At 48.1% G+C, this 23,115-nt stretch overlaps 1 protein-coding gene across 1 annotated transcript in view; it reads left to right on the top strand.

Moving 5' to 3' along the window:
• SNX19 (sorting nexin 19) overlaps positions 1–6,113 on the top strand; it is a 52,387-nt gene extending 46,274 nt beyond the window's left edge. The window contains exons 12-14 of the transcript XR_010841509.1: positions 2,758–3,395; positions 3,480–3,637; positions 3,845–6,113. The gene's annotated coding sequence lies outside the window, so the exon portion shown is untranslated. The remainder of the gene's footprint in view (positions 1–2,757; positions 3,396–3,479; positions 3,638–3,844) is intronic.
• Positions 6,114–23,115: the final 17,002 nt, after the last annotated feature.

The following is a 23,115-nucleotide window of genomic DNA, read 5'->3' as shown; positions in this document are numbered from 1 at the left end:
CTGCTGTTTCTGGGCCCCAGAAGGAGCCTCCAGGCCATGACTTGAAAGAGGGCAAGTGCAGGTAAAGGAGGAAGAAGTTCAGTCTGAGAATTAAGACAGTGATGCATTTCGTGAAAAGTAGGAAACTCAGGGCTTCCCTGCTGGCGCAGTGGTTGAGGGTCCGTCTGCCGATGCAGGGGACGCGGGTTCGTGCCCCGGTCTGGGAAGATCCCACGTGCCGCGGAGCGGCGGGGCCCGTGAGCCATGGCCACTGGGCCTGCGTGTCCGGAGCCTGTGCTCCGCAACGGGAGAGGCCACAACGGTGAGAGGCCCCCGTACTGCAAAAAAAAAACAAAAAAAAAAAAAGTAGGAAGCTCTAGACAATTTAGTGCTTGGGTCATATATTATCTTAAAGTCGACCCACGGAAGAAGGATCCCATCTGCTGTGGAATGAAAGTCCATTCCTGTGCCAGCGCACATTTGCACAACACATGATGTGGAATAGTCTCTGGAGCCAAGATTGGTTGTGTATCCACCCCGGGGCAGGTTGGTCAGTCTCCAGTGTAAACCTCCTCGGGATTAAGCACTTATTCCAGTGTAGAGCACTAGGTAATTAATACCAGATCTGTTCCAGACAGCTTTGTATATCCTGCATATGGGTGAGGACCCAGAACGTTTCCTTTTCATCGATCTGCTTGGATGAGATAGAAGCTGTTGTTTTAATGTTTGAAACAGAATTTGCCCCCATGTACAGGTGTGTGCCTGGCACAGATATGGGCGTGTGAGTGGCATACGGCATTTGCTTACAAGCCGAGAAATTGGACAGATAAGAGGGGAGATAAGTGTGCATGTGTGGAGACGGCAGTAATACTCATGGCCTCAATGCTTGCAGAGCAGGGCTGTGCACCTCCTTCTAGCAGTCTGGAGAGGATTGAGGCGAGTGAAAGCTTGTGTTTCAGCAGGCTCTGCATACTGAGGTTTGGGATGCGGAAGGATGCCCACTGCTGGAGCGGAGTGACCTGAGACCTATATAAGATTAGCGTTTCTGTAGATGTTTCCCAAGTGATAGAAATCTTCCTCATCTAGTCTTGCTCAGAGCAGGCAGCCTTGGACCAATAGTTTGCTTCACCCAATCCTTTCCTGTGTTTATTTCTGAAACCCTTTTCTTAAAAACCAAACTAAGTAAATAATAACATGAAAAAAAATTTTTATAAAGATTTCATAGCTCTGTCATCGTTCCTTTCTTATGCAACTCAAAAACTGCTCTCTCTTTATTCCTTAAAATTTTCTCCTGTATCGGCTTACCAGTCTTTGTGGGTTGACTTGGCTGTCCCACTAGTCTAATTGCCTCTATGATAAATTAATATAGACATCAACTTAAGATTACAGGTAAACCTGGAATGTATGATATTTCTTATACTTGTCTCCATATTTGATATTCTATGAGGAGGATTGCCCTAGTAGTCCCTTCTGTGAAACCAGAATAACCATCAACCCTAAGATTAAACATTTTCATAAATGCTTTACATGTTCCAAAATCAGAATAACCATCAACCCTAAGATTAAACATTTTCATAAGTGCTTTACGTGTTCCAAACTATTCGCACAATGTTGTAGACAAAATGCTTGTGTCTCTCCCACCGCAGAATTTTTATGTTGAAGCCCTATAGCCCCCAGTGTGATGGTATCAGGAGGTGGGCCAGGGGGAGGTAGTTAGGTTTAGACGAGGGCATGAGGGTGGAAGCCCCCATGATGAAATTAGTGCCCTTGCATGAAGAGGAAGAGACACCAGAGCTTCCTCTCCTCACGCACGTGAAGAGGTCACGTGGGCCCCCAGTGAGAAGGTGGCCAGCTGCAAACCAAGAGAAATGGCCTCGGGATGAAACCTACCTTGCCAGCATCTTGGTCTCGGACTTCTCAGCCTCCAGAACCATGAGGAATAAATTTCTGTGGAAGCCACGCAGTCTGTGGGATCCTGTTATGGCGGTACCAGCTGACAGGACACACGACTAGAAAGGTTACAGCCATGGGAATCTCTTCCCCTGACTTTAAGTCTGGGTTCTGAGACTCGGAGGGTTTGGTGACTTGTTGAGCTTTCCATGGAAAACCTGTTGTAAAAATGTCAGACATTAGAAAATGCAAAACAGCCTCTGGAGATACTGCTGAAGCTTTCCTCTCCCTTCAATCATCTCCGTAAGTTCAACCTCCTAGAGAAAACTTTCTGAAAACCAGGGAGAAAATGCCAAATAATTAATGCCCAAGTGGGAAAGGTGCCACGTAAAAGCCGAAGTGGTTGCTGATTGTATCTGTTCATAGTTCTGCGTGCCTTTTACCTGCTGCCCTGAGAAGCAGTGTGTAATGGAGAAGTTCCTCTTTAAGAAATGAAACGTAATGAAACAGAAGTTTCCCTTGAATTGGCTGGGCTCAGCACACCTTGCCTGGACTGTATCCAGCTGTGCTCCTGGGGCTGCACCTGGAGTAGGCCTGTCCTGAGCTGCCCCTGAGGACGCGCCCATCTGTCCTCTCCAGCGGCTGTAGAGCCCCTGGGGGCAGACTGTCTTGTGTGCTGTGATTTCTCCAACTACTACATTGTGGCATCTCTCTAGTTTCCCCGCAAATATTCGGTCGCCTCACAAATTCTCAGAGGCCATGGCTGGTTCCTGCATCCTCTCACACGGGCTCGGGACAGACTTTGCCTGCTCACAAAGGTTTGATCTGTAAGTGGAGTTGGCTGCCTTCTTGTGTCAGTGAGTAATGTCTGTCTTTCTCTTCTGGTAGGCTTGGAATCCTCAACGCCATCTGGCAATTTTATCTCCATCTTCCTACCCACGATGGAGCCACACCCCTCCAACCCCGCTTAAAAGCCGGATGACAGGGGGGACCTTCCACTGAGCAGAGGTGAAGCCTCAGACGTCTGTCAGCACCCCCGCTGTAAAGATCTGCCAGCTTCTCAGATCAGTATGGGAGGAGGCTGTCTGAGTGGGTTTCACAGCTGCAGCAGTAACACCGGGCCCCGCCTCCCACGCCTCTCGGGCTGACCACCTCATCGGTGGTGCCGGCGTCGCCAGAAGCAGGCCCCAGACAGGCGGCCCTGAGCCAGGACCCATCTCAAAAGCACATGCCCAGCTGGAGCCTCCTGGTTGCTGGGGTGAAAGGACCTCTCTGTCACCGTAGGAGGAATCTGATGAATCCTGGACTAAAAAGGGGTGTTGTTTTCCCCCAATGACAGACGTACTCTCTAGTCCCCAACCCAGCCCCTGGTGAGAGGCGTTTTCGTTTGTCTTTTTAACCTTTTTATTACATTTTGTCTTGTTTACAATGCTGAGCTGAAGTAGGAGGGAGCAGGAACACCAGAGGATGTGAATTATCTTGCAGTCAGGGGGGGAGATGCGGCCACCAGCACGCGATAAGGGAAGGTAAGACGGGAGAGGAGCGGAGAGTCAGCTCCACGGGGGCTGATTAGGGGTTCAGTGGCCGTAACTGACTGTTTCATCTCACAGGAACACACAACTCCATACGTGGGTGCTGATCTCAGTCTTACAGGGAAGCAGTCCTTGACACGGGAAAGCAGGTAATCAATAGTCCATGAGACCCCGACATAGATCGTTCCTATCTAACTCCTCAGGCGCATGCAGGCAGAGAAAGAACCATGTCAAAGGTGAGCTTTAAAACAAATCACCTGGCATTCTTTGGAATTGTTGTCACAGGGCAGTATATGGCTTGTGAACAAATTCCCCCTCCCTCACTCCAAATCCACCCAGAAGGGAATGACTGAAATGGGGAGGAGCCCACATTTGCCTGGGCACAGTGACCTTGAACAAGCCTCATCACTTCCCTGGACTTTTCTTTCTTTCTTTCCATACAGAGGATGGGCTGGATATTGGATGAAACCCTGTCCAGCTCTGTCACGTCACTTAGAGAGCAAAGGCGGTGCCTTCCAGTTCCTGGCCCGTTTCTGGAACCGTGATGATGCTCTCTGAATGTTTGTCATCAAAACGAATGAGTGATTATATTTCACCTTGACTCTCATCTCAGGAGAGATTTTCTTCCACTTCATTTGGGTCTCAGTCTGAGGAAAGAAGGAAGGAAGGAACGAAGCATGATGAAAGTGAGGGAGGAAAGAATGTAGCCTTGACTCTGAGACCACTGTCTTGACTTTCTCTGGGCTCCTAGAATGAAAGTCCCTATCCTCCATTTTCCCTCTTTTTTTTTTTTTTTTTTTTTTGCGGTACGCGGGCCTCTCACTGCTGTGGCCTCTCCCGTTGCGGAGCACAGGCTCCGGACGCGCAGGCGCAGCGGCCATGGCTCACGGGCCCAGCCGCTCCGCGGCACGTGGGATCCTCCCGGACCGGGGCACGAACCCGTGCCCCCCGCATCGGCAGGCGGACTCTCAACCACCGCGCCACCAGGGAAGCCCCATTTTCCCTCTTTAAGCCTGCCAAAATCACATGGATTAAGGCTACCACAGAGCTTCGGGGAATGAGCCGCACCCCCAGACTTCCATGGAGTCCAAGGACCTCTTCATCCCCAATTAGCCTGCCTCGGGTTGATAAGCAAAGTACACACTTCCGGTTTTCATTTTTCTACAGTCTTTTCCATCAGCTCTCCTTCCATTTTATCTTCTCCTCGTTCCTCTGAGGAATGTAATACTTTACACACGGATAGGACTTTCTAAATTATGAAGTATTTCATATCCAATATTTTATTTAGATCTTGACAATCACTTTTTAAGGTAATTGGGGGGAGTTATCAGGGTCTTCATTTTACTGAACAAGAAACTTTTGCCCAAGATCAGTCACCCATTTTCCAAGAGGCAGCAGCACCCGGATTAAGAAACAGTTCTGCCGACAGACAACCAGGTGTGGATGCCAGCGCTACCGCGGATTAGCTCTGTGTCCTTCGGTAGGTGATTTAAAATCTCCGTGCCTTCGTTTTTGCATTCATTAGATGGGAATAACATGGATCTCTCCTCACAGAGAACAGGCGGGAGAAGGGGTTATATTGAGGATCCTTAGAACAAGCTCTAGCACACAGTGCGCAATAAACGTTTGTCGTTTTCATTGCCGAAGCCAAGACTAGAACCCGAGCCTTCCAGCTCGGGGATATGTCCACTGCCCCCACTGGTGTCATCCTCAGCGTGCAGACCAGAACCGAAGGCCATCCACGTTTCAGTGAAAAGCTCATCCAAGTCTCCGTTTACCGGGTCCAGAGCTAACATCTCCTGGAACTCCATTAAACAAAGCTGCTTCCCGTTGCTCTGGGCAGGGTGTCAACACTCTATATAAAGTTTCAGAAGTTTATAAACCAAGCTCTCTCATCCAGTATTACTGACAGCCTGAAGGCAGACACTCCAACTGTCCTGGGGAAAGGTCTTCTTCCTTCAGTCTTCAGAGACAAGGCTCGGGGTGACTTGTTGCTATGGTGATTCTCCTTCCTACCTCCCAGCATTCGCTCAGGCCAAGTGTCCACTGGAAAAGTCTCTCTCCTCTTCCTTCCCCTTGCCTTTCATCAGTGCCAGACTAGTTGATTCTGGACCATTGGTTTCTGACTCTCTGCGTACGAGTCTTGTCTTTTGCACTTTTATTATGTACTTCTTGTGAGTACGGACTGTGTTGCTTGCGGCTTTGTACTCTGCGTTGCACGCAGCAGATGCTCAGGACTCTCCGCAGGGACGTAAGCAGTGCTTAATTCATGAATGCACTGACTGTCTGAGGGATCGGTGGTGGGCTCTCTGAGTAGGTGACAATCACCCTTGCCCCTTGGTTGCAAGTTCAGGGGGTCAGAGAACTTGCCCAGACGGCGCTCAGCACCCCAGTGCTTGAAAAGGGCAGAAGTTTCAGGAGTTGTCTTGGGGGAGGGAAGAGAGTTCCCTGTATGCTGACAGCAGGCCGGCGGCCACTGAGCCTCAGAAGCTGGTCTGTGCCGCCGTCTGAGAGCAAGGCGTGTGCTCGGAAAACGCAGACCGAACCACAGCTCAGGGAGCGCGCCGAGCCAGACGCGACCTTGTTCCTCAGTTCACAGCAAGTGAGAGCCGTCCGTCCCAGGGTCACTTGGCACCAAGGTCCCACAACAGAAGGGGCTCCACTTAAAGGGCAGCACAAATCCAGGGCATTAAAATAACCTGAATGATGTTGTTTTCTGATCAAGTGCCTTTCCCTCTCGGGTTTGTGATTTTTGAGCCTAAGAATGTCTCCTCACAGCTCAGGTTTCCCTGCTGCCACCCTGGTCTCAGGCCTGGAATGTGCGCACTGGCCATCGAGGTCTGATGTAACTATGTCACAGTCCCAAAATGGAGACACATTATCTCGTGGCCCGTGGCAGCGGGTAGGCACCGGTTTGCTGCTGGCAGCCCCGGCCCGAGGCGGCTGGTCCCGGGAGTGTTGCACATCCCAGCTCTCAGTGGACAGACGGCCGGAGGCCCTAGGCTCCAATCTGTGCCCAGTAAGTTGGGGTCCTGCAACTCTTCCCGCCCAGAAGCAGACACGGGGAAACACAGGCCGAGGTGCAGACAGGCTCACTTTTGGACAATCACATTGGTTCGCAGGAAAGCGGTCCCTGGTCGGGAGGCCCTTGAGCATCTGGAGGGCTCAGTCAGAATGCAGAGAGCAGCCGGTCACACGGTGCAAGACGTGGGCTCACGGCCACACTGAGCCGCCATCCTTCCTTAGCTGGGCCCCTGGGGCGATGGCTTCACCCACAGGGCAGGTGGGGCCTGGTGGCCTACGAGGAACCATCCCTTTCAGCACTTGGAGGGGCCGAGGCCTCAAGGGGGACCAGGCACCTCTTGTGCGCAAGAGAGGGCAGCAGGGCCTGGCCACTCGGTCGTGATGACCTTCTGGGTGAGGGTCTGGCCCTTCCCGCGCAGCTCAGGGAGGAGGAGTGCGGGCGGGCCCTGGCCTCCTGGGCCAGCCTGCTCACTCACTCACTCCGCCGCCTCTGCGGTGAGAACTGCTGTGGCAGCCCAGCCATTGCCCCGCGGGGTCCCTCCCACCCCTGCCTCTCCCCCACTGACTCCTTCCAGATGGCCGCTCAAGCCGCTTCTCGGTGGTCCGGGCCATGCCTCCTGCTGGGCACGGAGCGCCCAGCCTCCAGGCCCCAGGCGGAGCTCCTCCAGGGCGGGAGCCTGCACCGCTGCCTCCATCCCGAGCGCAGCTCCTGCCACCGCCCGTCACCGCCACCTGTGGGCACCCGGGCACCTTCGAGGCCCTTGCACGCGCCCCCAGTGCCGGGAGGCACGTTCACAACACTGACTCAAGAGCATACCAGCTCCAACGGCATCCGTCACACTTGGCGTCAAAACCCAAGATGGGATCCAGGGACGCAGCCTCCTTATCTCCCCCCGCCAGGCCCAGCACGCTCGCATCAGGCCTCTGCGCGGCCCTCCTGCCCGCACGTCCAGTGCTCACGCCCTCATCCATCGTCTCTTGCCAAATGCCACCTTCTCTTCTCAGAGAGGACTCTCCCGATCACGCTGTCTAGAAAACAGCTTTCCTCATCCCACGACCCCCGTCCGCTACCAGCTGACTGTCATTGCGTTATCTCACGCCGTAGGGCGGTACACGACGCTACCCATTTTTAGATTTTTTTTTTATTGCGTGTGACTGACCCGCACAGGACTGCAAGCTCCAGGCGGGCCAGGACCTCGCTTCATTCCCAGCTTGTCCTTGGTGCCCACGGCAGTGCCAGAACGTTGCCGGCACTCACCGTTTGCTGAATGAACGGGTGGGGAAATGCACGAGAAGATGCATGTTTCTTGGTGAAGTGCGGACCGTTATGCGTGATAATGAGATGCGTAGTCAACCACGGGATGATACGCGGCTTCATTTTAAAGAACCGAAGAGCATCAGAACTGTAAACGTCCTTGAAAGTCAGTCAACCCCCAACTGTACAGAGTAGGAAACTGAGGCCCAGGGAGGGAGAAGGAATGCAGTGGACACTCACAGAGTCAGTGTCTTTGACTTCTAACCAGCGGCCAGCTCTTCCTAAAACAGGGTCTGACGGGGGCGACTCATCTGAACAGATTCTGAGCTATCAATTTTCTACTGGTTTTGCACTCAAATAAGTTTTATGAGGATGAAAAACAAAACAAACACCACGAGAACAAGGCCAGCAGCACCAAATTTCACCTCCCCACACCTTCAGGTGTCTTAAGAGGCACGGCTGGAAAGCAAGCTTCTCTTACCAATGTTGTGCAGACCCCCTTCAGTAGCGTAAGACCTGCACGAACACTGGGACGTTGCTTCTGCATTCTTCCCGACCTCTGTGTGCTACGCGGGACCCTGCAGGACGGTCTGCATTTGGAATAGAGGAAAAAATCCAAGCCTGTGCCCAAAGCTAAGCTGGGGCTCTGGGCCTCTGTTCGTCCTTCTCCCTGGACACCTGTGGAATCTGACTGCAGCCACTTTAGATGCACGGGACCCACTCGGTGCTGCCATTCGGACATCAGCCATTCTAGATGTTCCCTTAAAAAGAAATTCTCCGGGGGCTTCTAAGAAAGTCCCAGCCAGTCAGAAGCCTTCTTTCCCAGCTGGCCCTCCAGAGTGACTGCCCCCTTACTCTCCGTGTAAGATTGTGTTTGACAGCAATAGAAACCAACGGTTCAATACCAATCATTTCTTGGCAAGACAGATCGGCATGAGACTTGTCCCAAAACAGAATAAGCCCTTCAGGGAAGTGTATTTCAAGCTGAGCTCGCGTTCCCAAGCCTCTGAGATTCTTACATGGCTGACACAGGAGCCGAGGGCGGCTGAGCTCCAGCAGAGCCAACAATGATCAGCAGTAATGGGACAGCGATGAGGGGACACTCAGGGCCGGGCGTCTTCCTGAAGGGCTCGGACAAGGGTAACTGGAAATGCTGCAGACCTCCTCGTGGGGAGAGGCTGTCTACACTGCAGCCTGCTCTTCTCAAATGGCCTCATCGGTGACTTCAGTCCTGGAGGAGGGGTTGTGGAGGTCAGACTAGCACCTCTTCCTTTCCCTCCACTTTTTTTTACTTCCCAATTCTTCCACAATTCTTTCTCACCACCACCGCCTTTCCCACGGCTGTATGTGCCACTTGGGGGAGCTGTGTGGACCTTCTGTCACCAGGGAGCATGCCACGTCACCTGTGCCTGGAAATTAGTTCCATCATACGGCTCTGATCGTCTGCATCCTACGTTGCTATAAAGCCTTGCTTTCTAGGCTTGGTTGCAGTGCGGGCCCACAGCATGGCTCAAACATCAAAGGTGGAAAAGGCCCCACGGACATCATGGTTCTCGGCGCCCTGGGGGTAACCAGGCCACTTCTGCGCTGCAGCTTCTGAATGCCCACCAGAGGGCGCCCGAGACCTCCGGAGTCAGGCCGCTGCCGGGGCCTCAAGGCCAGAAGGTGGCGCTGTTGCCTCAGCCACAAGCAGGGAGCGCGGTCCCAACTGGGTGCGAGGGCAGCATCCCCGTGGCGGGCAAGTGGTGCCCCTGCGGGCGGAGGGCAATCCCAAAGGAGATGCCGCCGCGGCCCCGCCAAACGCGGCTTCTCCTTCCCAGAAGCACAGCCAGGCCCCAGCTAGCCTGACTCGATGGAAAGCTCCAGGTAGGAACCGGATTCTCGGTTTGGGGTTCTGGCTGCGCAGCTGCTTTGCCGGAACGCCTGGAAGGAAGTCACTCATTCTCTCTCCCCGCAGCTTCTTCGACCTTCCATGTGTTCGCCCAACATAAATTAAAGCCATACTGTGGGACCAGGTGGGCTCAGGACTTAGGAATGAAAAGGACAAGCCCTGTGCTGGACAGCGTCTTGGTGGGCAGGATGGGGAGGGGCGTGGGGAGATTCTAGACGGTCTGCAAGCTGATGTGGGCAGAGGGGCAGCCTGCAGGCCAAGCGGGCGCCTGTGAGTGACAGGTGGCAGGAAAGGAGCCGGGTGAGGACGCGGAACCAGACGGGGGCTTCAGGCTGAGTCCAGATGTCCCTCCCCGGGTGTCAGGGTCCACATGCTCTGGGCAAGGGAGAATCGCTAAGAGCCTGGTTTATTTACAGGTGCATGAATCTGCACTCACTAGGTGATAAATAAGTAAGCCCCAAGGTGAGGGAGAAGGGGGAGACACCCTTACAAGGTCCACCCTCTGCTGGGTTTACCTGGACCCAGAGCCCTCTCCAGGCACCGTTCTCTCTCCTTCCAACCTGACCAAGAAATACAATAGACTCAGTAGCTTGTGGACTTGTCAGGATCTAAAACTGAAGAGCCGCTGTATATTTATTTAGCAAGATAAATATGCACATTCATTATTTATGCTCTGAGAGTTCTCGGGGGTCAAATCTCAGCACAACTTTTGAAACCTCTGTGTGGTTCCGTGTGCTTCATCTGCCCGAAGCTCCACTTGCTCTGTGGTGTGACTGGCAAAGAGATGGGAAAACCTCTGAAAATACAGTAGGGAGAGATGTTTTTGTAAATGCGAAATTGTATATTGGGATGAAAGAGACCCTCTACTTCAACCCTCATGTTTAGTTTTTATTTTTTTATAAATTTATTAATTTTATTTATTTTTGGCTGCATTGGGTCTTCGTTGCTGCGCATGGGCTTCCTCTAGTTGCGGCGAGCGGGGGCTACTCTTCATTGCGGTGTGTGGGCTTCTCATTGTGGTGGCTTCTCTTGTGGAACACAGGCTCTAGGCGCACAGGCTTCAGCAGTTGTAGCACGTAGGCTCAGTAGTTATGGCGTGCGGACTCAGTAGTTGTGGCACATGGGCTTAGTTGCTCTGTGGCATGTGGGATCTTCCTGGACCAGGGCTCGAACCTGTGTCCCCTGCATTGGCAGGAGGATTCTCAATGACTGCACCACCAGGGAAGCCCTCATGTTTAGTTTTTAAAGAGTGAGGATACAAAAGCATTCTCACCAATACTGAGGCTCTTTAAGAGGAAGGGCTGGGGAATCAGACACGGAAAAGAAGCCACTATAAATACTGTGACCATTCCTGCAGCCTGATGTCTTTGACAATAAACCCCTGGCTAGGTGTAATCATACCTCCTCACCACACGAGATTAGCTAATATGCGTGAAGCACTTGGAGTGCTTCTGAAGGAAGCAAAATACTGTCATTGCTAGTATGATTCTGTTAGATACCTCCCTCTTGAGATTCTCAACGGATTTGCTCTGTGCCCGTTTGGCTGCTTCTTGAATAGCTGCTTCCAGAACCAGGAACAAGTTTCTCTGGATCAGATGGGCTTCCCTGCTACTTCTTTGAAAGACGTGTTAAAATGAAGGTCCTGGAGCCCCAGAAGCAGGCAGAGACCAGGAGGAGGAGGAGTCAATAAAGGGGGAGAAAGAGAAAAGAAAGCGCAGTAACAGCATCTCAATTCTCTCTTCTTCCGATTAAGGCCTTTGCCGAAGCATCGCATTTGTTTAGAAGAGCAAATGAGGTGTAATTTGTTACTGAAAGCGGAGCTTGAACCTCTCACTATAAATAGCATATAATAAGCAAAATCTTTGCTAGCTCAGAGAAAAAAAAAGGGACCCCAAAAAGAAAAAGAACACTGATGCACAGAACAGACAGTTTTTAAAATGGGAGGGGAAGAGACCTTCAAATTAGTGGAAGAGCAAGACGCGGAGATCACCTTCCTCCCCACAGACACATCAGAAATACATCTACACGTGGAACAACTCCTCCAGAACACCTACTGAACGCTGGCAGCAGACCTCAGACCTCCCAAAAGGCAACAAACTCCCCACGTATCTGGGGAGGGCAAAAGAAAAAAGCAAAAACAGAGACAGAAGAATAGGGACAGGACCCGCACCAGTGGGAGGGAGCCGTGAAGGAGGAAAGGTTTCCATACACTAGAAGCCCCTTCGTGGGCGGAGACTGCGGGTGGCGGAGGGAGAAAGCTTCGGAGCCGCGGAGGAGAGCGCGGTAAGCGGCTGTGGAGGGCAAAGCGGCGAGATTCCCGCAGAGGATCGGTGCTGACCGGCACTCACCAGCCCGAGAGGCTAGTCTGCTCCCCCGCCGAGCGGGCGGGGCCGGGAGCTGAGGCTTGGGCTTCGGTAGGATTGCAGGGAGAGGCCTGGGGTTGGCGGCGTGAAAACAGCCTGAAGGGGTTAGTGCGCCACGGCTGGCCGGGAGGGAGTCCGGGAAAAAGTCTGGAGCTGCCGAAGAGGCAAGAGACCTTTTCTTCCCTCTTTGCTTCCTGGGCGCCAGGAGAGGGGATTCAGAGCGCCGCTTAAAGGAGCCCCAGAGACGGGCGCGAGCTGCCGAAGAGACAAGAGACTTTTTCTTGCCTCTTTGCTTCCTCGGGCGCGAGGAGAGGGGATTAAGAGCACCGCGTAAAGGAGCTCCAGAAACGGGCGCGAGCCGCGGCTGTCGGCACAGACAGTAGAGACGGGTGTGGGACGCTAAGGTTGCTGCTGCGTCCACCAAGAGGCCTGTGTGCGAGCACAGGTCACTGTCCACACCTCCCCTCCCAGGAGCCTGTGCAGCCCGCCACTGCCAGGGTCCCGGCATCCAGGAACAACTTACCAGGGAGAAGGCACGGCGCGCTTCAGGCTGGTGCAACGTCCCGCTGCCTCTGCCGCCGCAGGCTCACCACGCATGCGTACCCCTCCCTCCCCCGGGCCTGAGTGAGCCGGAGCCCACGAATCAGCTGCTCCTTTAACCTCGTCCTGTCTGAGCGAAGAACAGACGCCCTCAGGTGACCTACACGCAGAGGCGGGGCCAAATCAGAAGCTAAACCCCAGGAGCTGTGCGAACAAAGAGGAAGGGAAATCTCTCCCAGCAGCCTCAGGAGCAGCGGATTAAATCTCCACAATCAACTTGAAGTACCTGCATCTGTGGAAAACCTGAATCGACAACGAGTCATCCCAAAATTGAGGCGGGGGACTTTGGGACCAACGATATATATATATATCTTCCTCTTTTTCTCTTCTTGTATGTGTATGCTTCTGTATGTAATTTTGTCTGTATACCTTGCTTTTACCATTTGTCCTAGGGTTCTGTCTGTCCGTTTTTTTTTCTTTTTTTATTACTTTTTACTTTTTTAATTTTTAATAATTTTTTTTCTTTCATTCTTTCTTGTTTCTTTCTTCCTTCCTTTCTTTTTCTTTCTTTCTTTCTTTCTTTCTTTTCTTTCATTCTGCCTTTTCTCCTGAGCCATGTGGCTGACAGGGTCTTCTTGCTCCAGCCAGGTGTCAGGCCTGTGCATCTGAGGTGGGAGAGCCAGGACACTGATCCACCAGAGACCTCCCAGGTCCACGTAATATCAAATGGTGAAAGCTCTCCCAGAGATCTCCATCTCAACTCTGAGACCCAGTTCCACTCAACGACCAGCAAGCTACAGTGCAGGACACCCTATGCCAAACAACTAGCAAGACAGGAACACAACCCCATCCATTAGCAGAGAGGCTGCCTAAAATCATAATAAGGTCACAGACACCCCAAAACACCACCAGACATGGTCCTGCCCACCAGAGAGACAAAATCCAGCCTCATCCACCAGAACACAGGCACCAGTCTCCTCCACCAGGAAGCCTACACAACCCACTGAACCAACCTTAGCCACTGGGGGCAGACACCAAAAACAATGGCAACTAGAACCTGCAGCCTGAAACTACGAAGCCTCCAGTCTTCGATGGAGACCCCAAACACAGTAAGTTAAGCAAAATGAGAAGAAAGAGAAACACACAGCAGATGAAGAAGCAAGGTAAAAACCCACCAGACCAAACAAATGAAGAGGAAATAGGCAGTCTACCTGAAAAAAGAATTCAGGGTAATGATAGTAAAGATGATCCAAAGATAGTAAAGATGATCTTTAAAGAAGATAAAAGAGTGAAAATAACTACTGCAGAGTAGAATTTTTAAAAAAAAGAATTGAAGACAGTCTCAGAGACCTCTGGGACAACATTAAACACACTAACATTTGAATTATAGGGGTCCCAGAAGAAGAGAAAAAGAAAGGGACAGAGAAAATATTTGAAGAGATTCTAGTTGAAAACTTCCCTAATATGGGAAAGGAAATAGTCAGTCAAGTCCAGGAAACACAGAGAGTCCCATACAGGATAAATCCAAGGAGAAACACGCCAAGACACATATTAATCAAACTATCAAAAATTAAATACAAAGAAAAAATATTAAAAGCAGCAAGGGGAAAACAACAAAGAATATACAAGGGAATCCCCACAAGGTTAACAGCTGATCTTTCAGCAGAAACTCTGCAAGGCAGACGGGAGTGGCAGGACATATTGAAAGTGATGAACGGGAAAAACCTACAACCAGGATTACTCTACCCAGCACAGATCTCATTCAGATTCAATGGAGAAATTAAAACCTTTACAGAAAAGCAAAAATAAGAGAATTCAGCACCACCAAACCAGCTCTACAACAAATGCTAAAGGAACTTCTCTAGGCAGGAAACACAAGAGAAGGAAAAGACCTACAATAATAAACCCAAAACAATTAAGAAAATGGTAATAGCAGCATACATATCAATAATTACCTTAAATGTAAGTGGATTAAATGCTCCAACCAAAAGACATACACTGGCTGAATGGATTCAAAAACAAGACCCGTATATATGCTGTCTACAAGAGACCCACTTCAGACCTAGGGATACATACAGACTGAAAGTGAGGGGATGGAAAAAGATATTCCAAGCAAATGGAAATGAAAAGAGCTGGAGTAGCAATTCTCATATCAGACAAAATAGACTCTAAAATAAAGACTATTAAAACAGACAAAGAAGGACACTATATAATGATCAAGGGATCAATCCAAGAAGAAGATATAACAATTGTAAATATTTATGCACCCAACAGAGGATCACCTCAATATATAAGGCAAATGCTAACAGCCAAAAAGGGGAAATTGACAGTAACACAATCATAGTAGGGGACTTTAACACCCCACTTTCACCAATGGACAGATTGTCCAAAATGAAAATAAATAAGGAAACACAAGCTTTAAATGATACATTAAACAAGGTGGACTTAATTGATATTTATAGGGCATTCCATCCAAAAACAACAGAATACACTTTCTTCTCAATGCTCATGGAACATTCTCCAGGATAGATCATATCTTGGGTAACAAATCAAGCCTTGGTAAATTTAAGAAAATTGAAATCGTATCAAGTATCTTTTCAGATCACAATGCTATGAGACTAGATATCAATTACAAGAAAAATTTGTAAAAAAGAAAAACACGTGGATGCTAAACAATATACTACTTAATAACCAAGACGTCACTGAAGAAATCGAAGAGGAAATCAAAAAATACCTAGAAACAAATGATAGTGAAAACACGATGACCCAAAACCTATGGGATGAAGCAAAAGCAGTTCTCACAGGGAAGTTTATAGCAATACAATCCTACCTCAAGAAACAAGAAACATCTGAAATAAACAACCTAAAGCAATTAGAGAAAGAAGAACAAAAAACCCCCAAAGTTAGCAGAAGGAAAGAAATCATAAAGATCAGATCAGAAATAAATGAAAAAGAAATGAAGGAAACAATAGCAAAGATCAATAAAACTAAAAGTTGGTTCTTTGAGAAAATAAACAAAATTGATAAACCATTAGCCAGACTCATCAAGAAAAAAAGGGAGAAGCCTCAAATAAATAGAATTAGAAATGAAAAAGGAGAAATAACAACTGACACTGCAGATACAAATGATCATGAGAGATTACTACAAGCGACTATATGCCAATAAAGTGGACAACCTGGAAGAAATGGACAAATTCTTAGAAAAGCACAACCTTCCAAGACTGAACCAGGAAGAAACAGAAAATATAAACAGACCAATCACAATCACTGAAATTGAGACTGTGATTAAAAATCTTCCAACAAACAAAAGCCCAGGACCAGATGGCTTCACAGGCAAATTCTATCAAACATTTAGAAAAGAGTTAACACTTATCCTTCTCAAACTCTTCCACAATATAGCAGAGGGAGGGACACTCCCAAACTCATTCTATGAGGCCACCATCACCCTGATACCAAAACCAGACAAGGATGTCACAAAGAAAGAAAACTACAGGCCAGTATCACTGATGAACATACATGCAAAAATCCTCAACAAAATACTAGCAAACAGAATCCAACAGCACATTAAAAGGATCATACACCATGATCAAGTGGGGTTTATCCCAGGAATGCAAGGATTCCTCAATATATGCAAATCAATCGATGTGATACACTATATTAACAAACTGAAGGATAAAAACCATATGATCATCTCAAGAGATACAGAAAACGTTTTCAACAAAATTCAACACCCATTTATGATAAAAACCCTCCAGAAAGTAGGCACAGAGGGAACTTACCTCAACATAATAAAGGCCATATATGACAAACCCATAGCCAACATCATTCTCAATGGTGAAAAACTGAAACCATTTCCACTAAGATCAGGAACATGACAAGGTTGCCCACTCTCACCACTACTATTCAACATAGCTTTGGAAGTTTTAGCCACAGCAATTAGAGAAGAAAAAGAAACAAAAGGAATCCAAATAGGAAAAGAAGAAGTAAAGCTGTCACTGTTTGCAGATGACATGATACTATACATAGAGAATCCTAAAGATGCTCCCAGAAAACTACTAGAGCTAATCAATAAATTTGGTAAAGTAGCAGGATACAAAATTAATGCACAGAAATCTCTTGCATTCCTATACACTAATGATGAAAAATCTGAAAGAGAAATTAAGAAAACACTCCCATTTACCACTGCAACAGAAAGAATAAAATACCTGTGAATAAACCTACCTAGGGAGACAAAAGACCTGTATGCAGAAAACTATAAGATACTGATGAAAGTAATTAAAGATGATACAAACAGATGGAAAGGTATACCACGTTCTTGGATTGGAAGAATCAACATTGTGAAAATGACTATACTACCCAAAGCAATCTACAGATTCAATGCAATCCCTATCAAACTACCAATGGCATTTTTCACAGAGGTAGAACAAAAAAATTTCACAGTTTGTATGGAAACACAAAAGACCCCAAGTAGCCAAATCAATCTTGAGAAAGAAAAACAAAGCTGGAGGAATCAGGCTCCTGGACTTCAGACTATACTACAAAGCTACAGTCATCAAGACACTATGGTACTGACACAAAAACAGAAATAGAGATCAATGGAACAGGATAGAAAGCCCAGAGATCAACCCACGCACATATAGTCACCTTATCTTTGATAAAGGAGGCAAGAATATACAATGGAGAAAAGACACCCTCTTCAATAAGTGGTGTTGGGAAAACTGGACAGCTACATGTAAAAGAATGAAATTAGAACACTCCCTAACACCATATACAAAAATAAACTAAAAATAGATTAAAGGCCTAAATGTAAGGCCAGACACTATAAAACTCTTGGAGGAAAACATAGGCAGAGCACTCTATGACATAAGTCATAGCAAGATCCTTTTTGACCCACCTCCTAGAGAAATGGAAATAAAAACAAAAATTAAAAAATGGGACCTAGTGAAACTTAAAAGCTTTTGCACAGCAAAGGAAACCATAAACAAGACAACCCTCAGAATGGGAGAAAATATTTGCAAATGAAGCAACTGACAACGGATTAATCTCCAAAATTTACAAGCAGCTCATGCAGCTCAATATCAAAAAAACAAACAACCCAATCCAAAAATGGGCAGAAGACCTAAACAGACATTTCTCCAAAGAAGATATACAGATTGCCAACAAACACAAGAAAGGATGCTCAACATCACTAATCATTAGAGAAATGCAAATCAAAACTACAATGAGGTATCACCTCACACTGGTCAGAATGGCCATCATCAAAAAATCTACAAACAATAAATGCTGGAGACAGTGTGAAGAAAAGGGAACCCTCTTTCACTGTTGGTGGGAATGTAAATTGATACAGCCACTATGGAGAACAGTACGGAGGTTGCTTAAGAAACTAAAAATAGAACTACCGTATTACCCAGCGATCCCACTACTGGGCATATACCCTGAGAAAACCATAATTCAAAAAGAGTCATGTACCACAATGTTCATTGCAGCTGTATTTACAGTAGCCAGGACATGGAAGCAACCTAAGTGTCCATCGACAGATGAATGGATAAAGAAGATGTGGCACATATATACAATGGAATATTACTCAGCCACAAAAGAAACGAAATTGAGTTATTTGTAGTGAGGTGGGTGGACTAGAGTCTGTCATACAGATTGAAGTAAGTCAGAAAGAGAAAAATAAATACCGTATGCTAATACATATATAGAGAATCTAAAAAGAAAAAAAAAACGGTTATGAAGAGCCTAGGGGCAGGACAGGAATAAACACGCAGACATAGGGAATGAACTTGAGGACACAGGGAGGGGGAAGGGTAAGCTGGGATGAAGCGAGAGAGTGGCATGGACATATATACACACCACCAAATGTAAAATAGCTAGTGGGAAGCAGCCGCATAGCACAGGGAGATCAGCTTGGTGCTTTGTGACCACCTAGAGAGGTGGGATAGGGAGGGTGGGAGGGAGACGCAAGAGGGAGGGGATATATGTATCTGTATAGCTGATTCACTTTGTTATAAAGCAGAAACTAACACACCATTGTAAAGCAATTATAGTCCAATAAAGATGTTAAAAAAAAAAAAACGGGAGGGACCGACACATCCCCTGCTTGCATCACTCCCCACGGGGTGAACACCGGGCCTGCCTGGGACCTGGGACTGTTCTGGCTGCAGAAGGTCCTGCACGGTGGGACCCCTCAGCCCCCTCTCCCAGGACGGCTGGTCACACGCCCTTGCGTGAAATGCCTCTCCCATGCCTCACCTCTCACCTTACCTTTGGCAACGGTGTCTACTTTTTAAAAATCTCCAGGAAGCTGCCTATGACCCTGGAGCAGACATGCTCTTTCCTCTGTGCCATCATGGCGAGTCTACATAACGCGGCAACCTTGGTTAATGAGCTGTATGGTGATCCTTTGTTTACTGTTAAAATCTGTTTCTCTCTGATAGAGTTTAAACTACTCAAAGGCAGGACTCTTATCTTTTTTAAAAAATTAATTTACCTTTTTAAAAATTTTTATTTATTTTTTTATACAGCATGTTCTTACTAGTTATCTATTTTATACATATTAGTGTAGACATGTCAATCCCAATCTCCCAGTTCATCCCACCTCCACCTCTGGCCCCCACTTTCCCCCTCGGTGCAGGACTCTTACTTACATTTGAATATCTGGTATCTAAGTAAACAAATGTTTGCCTTGAGAAAGCCGTATTTTATTCACCATTTAAACATCAAAAATTCCTTGAAATATCCCCATTGTACCAAACTACATGGAAGTGATAGAAAATTCTGAAGGTCTGCATCACAAAAGGACAAAACAGGAGCCTCCTGCACAGTTTTTCACTCTCTGCTAACAAGGTACCTGAAGTTTTCACCATTAAAAATCTATTCCCTTGGATTAAGACGGCGTTCTCCTCCTGCCTGGTACCTGCCCAGACTATCATGTAAAGTCTTATTTTGTCATGCTTCCAAATGACTGGCCTGAGAGCTCCCAGCCTCACCCCAGCACTGAGGTCTGGCTGAAATAACCCCTACAGCCTGGCGACACAGGCATGGCTATGCCTCTCGATGATAAATTTCTCAGTTATAAGAATTAAAATGTTCTCCAAGGCATCCTCCTCTTAAGTGGATTGGTCCCAAAGGAACTCGAGTAGAGGGTTCATTGTTATTGTTTCTGTTTGGGGTTGGGGAAGGCCAGGGTCCCATCTTCTCACGAAGACTAAGTCCTAAGAATTGTTGCTGTCCTGGGCAGAACGGAAATTACCAGCAACAGTGTCTACCACGGGCTCTGGGAGATCAATGGATCCCCTAAGCTTGGATGTATGTGGTTCTGCGGGAAGTGTGTTCCTTTCTGAGGCTCAGTGGAGTGGAGAGCTGAGAGCCACGGTGGGCGCCTTTAAGAGAGAGAGACAGCTAAGGGCCTGCAGAAAGATAAGTAATGGAAAGTTCTGGAAAACGATGTAGCCTCAGAGGGGAGGTTTAAATGGCCAGAGGGAAAGAAGGGTTCCTTTGTAGGTGGGGAGGGAAGGCATCAGAGTTCAAAGAGAGAGATCTTGAGAATAGATATCCAGAAGCTCACTTAAAAAACCAAGGACATGTGAGGGTGACCCAGAGCAACACAAGAGTGTATTTATGGACTGAACCCTGACATGAAATTGCATAATTTGAGACCTAGTTCGTTTTGAAAGCTCTGCCTTTTGGGTCTCTTTAGTTTATAATCCAAGAACATCTTGTGAAAAACTTTGAACCTGGATTTAAGTTGAACATTGAAACACAGCTGAGTGTGGAAAAGAAGAGCTGTACACAAATCTGAAAGAGAAATCATTTTAAATCATTGCATAAACCCCTAACCGGGACAGCACGTGAAAGGGCAGAACAGACTTTGCGCCCCGTGGGCCCCGCTCGGCACCAGGTAAACAAAGGCTCCACGGGGAGCCCTACGACCCCCACTCTTTGGGTGTTGTCAGTGAGGCTGATCCACACCCAGCGCCTGAAGGGATGTCGGCTTGTGTGTGATGTTTTTCCGTAAAGAAAGGATGAGCTCCGGGGTCACACAGACCTGGGCATGTTTACTCCCCTGGGACTGGGGGTCAACTGTGGAACCTCCCAGAACCAGAGTCACCTGCAAGTGACGCGGGGGTGACCTGCGGCTCACACACGCTTCCTGCAGGCGCAGAGTGAAGGATGGGAGTCCGGTGTCCAGAGGGGAACGCGACTCACGGGAGGCACTCCATCCCTTCCCATCCTACAGGGACAGCAGTGGACTCAGAGACACTGGTCACCTGCCGACTTCTGGGCCCCCTCAGGCCGCGGCCTCTCCGGGCTCCCCTGACTCTGCCCTCGCCCCCACTCATTAGCCAGCCCCTCGGCAGCCCCAGAGCTTTTACCAGATCGCAAACCTCGTTTCAAAGCCCTGTTGGGAACCCTTCAGCGGCTTCCCGGGCCTACATCCTCCTCGGGATGGATGAACCTTTCACGAACTGGTCCCACTTCCCTCGACGTTCTCTCTCATAAAGGTGCTGCCTTCATTCACCCCCTGTCCCCAAACCACACATACCCACCCTTCCTGCCCTCCAGCACACGCAGGACATACTTTCCCCAAAGGACACACCTGTGCACAGTTTGTCCCTTCTGCCTGGGTGGCTCCCCAGATCTGACTCCCACGAGCCCCTACTTTATTTGGAAAACTCCTCCCCAGTCTTCAGGGTTCAGCTTAGATGTCACTTCCGGCTTGCTCTCACCCTCTTATATTATCTCCATTGTATGGTGTCCATACACCTGTCCTAACTTACTGTCTCCACTAAAGATACCTGCTTACTTGACCTTCCACAGACCGAGCTCCGAGCCCCAGAGCAGCGTCTGTCTTGTTCACCAAGATCTCCCCGGCCCAGAGAACAGCCCAGAATAGGTGCCCGGTGAATCTGTTTTTTAAGCTTCTTGTTTGAAATAATGATAGACTTAAAGAAAAGTTGCAAAAATAACGCAAAGTTCCTATACATCTTTCACACAGCCTGCCCTTATGTTAAAATCTTATAACATAATAGTAAAATGATTGGAAGGAAGATATTATCATTGATCCAATACTCTTCACTAATGTACAGACCTTATTTGAACTTCACCCATTTTTCCACTCTAATAATGTGATTTATAATATGAAATATATATTTGGTCTTGGTCCCCATTCCTTGCTCAGGGCTCCTAAAGCCTTTGGAATTTTCTGTTATGAAAGCAAAAGGTGTCTTTTGTTATGTTAATGATGTGACTTTGGAAAGCCCCAGGTCACCTTAGATGGGGGCTTGTTGCCAGGGGGACCAACCTTGGTGATTAGATGTCTGTCACTTTCAGACCACCCCCACCCCTAACTCCAGGGAAGGGGAGAGGGGCTGGAGATTGAATTTTATCACCAGTGGCCAGTGGTCGAATCCACCACGCCTCTGTAATGAAGCCCCCATAAAAGCCCAAAAGGACAGGCTTAGGAGAGATTTGGGAGAGAGGACACTCAGAGGGCTGCTTGCCCTCTCCCCGCATCTCGCCCGACTCACCTCTTCCGTCTGGCTGCTCCTGAGTTATGTCCTTCTATGATAACCTAGTAAACAGAAGTAAATGTTTCTCTGAGTTCTATGAGCCACTTAGGCAAATGAACGGAACCGGAGGAGGGTTCCATCCGGCTTGCGATTGGGGCTTGGGGCCTTGTAGGGCTGAGCCCTTACCCTGTGGGATCTGGTGCTGTCTTCAGGCAGACAGGGTCAGAACTGAATTAACTGCTTGGTGGTGTGAAAAAAAACATACACGTCGGATTCGGTGTCAGAAGCAGACCCAGTCATGTCCCTTCTCTGGCCCAGCACCCCATCCAGTGTCCCACGTCACATTTAGCTGCAACGCCTCCTTAGTCTCTAAGAACCTGTGAGATGGCTCCTCGATCTTTCTTTGACAACTTCGAAGAGGTCAGGTTAGTTATTTTCTAGAAGGTTCCTCAGTCTGGGTCTGCCCTGCCCGGTGTGTTCTCCGGGTTAAGATGGAAGCTGTGCATTTCGGGCAAGAACACAGCAGTGAGGCTGCGTCCTTCTCATTGCGTCCTCTCAGGCCTGTGGGATGTTCACGTGACTTACCACTGTGATGTGAACTGCGACCACTTGATGGAATGGTGTCTGCCGGGTTCCTCCACTGTTAGTCACTGTTTTCCCCTTTTCATTAGTAAATATTGTGTAAGGAGGTACTTTAAGATCAGTAAGAAGTTTTGAATAAGTTGATGAATTTGGAACGAAGGGCTGAATCTGAAGGAAAAACAATTAAAAGGTTTGTAAATATAAGTTCTGCACCTGCATTATTCAGAAAACGCAGCATAGAAGATAAAAAGGCTAAGTATGGTAGCAATTGGCTACATGTGGCTTTTGGGCACTTGAATGTGGCGAGTTCAAATTGAGGTGGTTGTTAAGTATAAAATACACAACAGATTCTGAAGATTTAATAAGGAAAAAAGAAAATTTCATAAAATATTTTATACTAATTACATGTTGAAATGGTTATCTTTGGATGTGTGGATTAAATTAAAAATATTATGAAAATTTAAAAAAAAAAAAAAAAAAGATAAAAAGGCTACACTCAAGGAAGCGCAGAGTCCTCGTCCTCATCAGCTGCCTTAACGGAACA

The sequence above is a fragment of the Kogia breviceps genome, chromosome 7 (assembly GCF_026419965.1).
Source record: "Kogia breviceps isolate mKogBre1 chromosome 7, mKogBre1 haplotype 1, whole genome shotgun sequence".
Taxonomy (NCBI): Eukaryota; Metazoa; Chordata; class Mammalia; order Artiodactyla; family Physeteridae; genus Kogia; species Kogia breviceps.
Note: the sequence above shows the minus strand (reverse complement) of the source record. Positions and strands in the feature narration are given on the sequence as shown.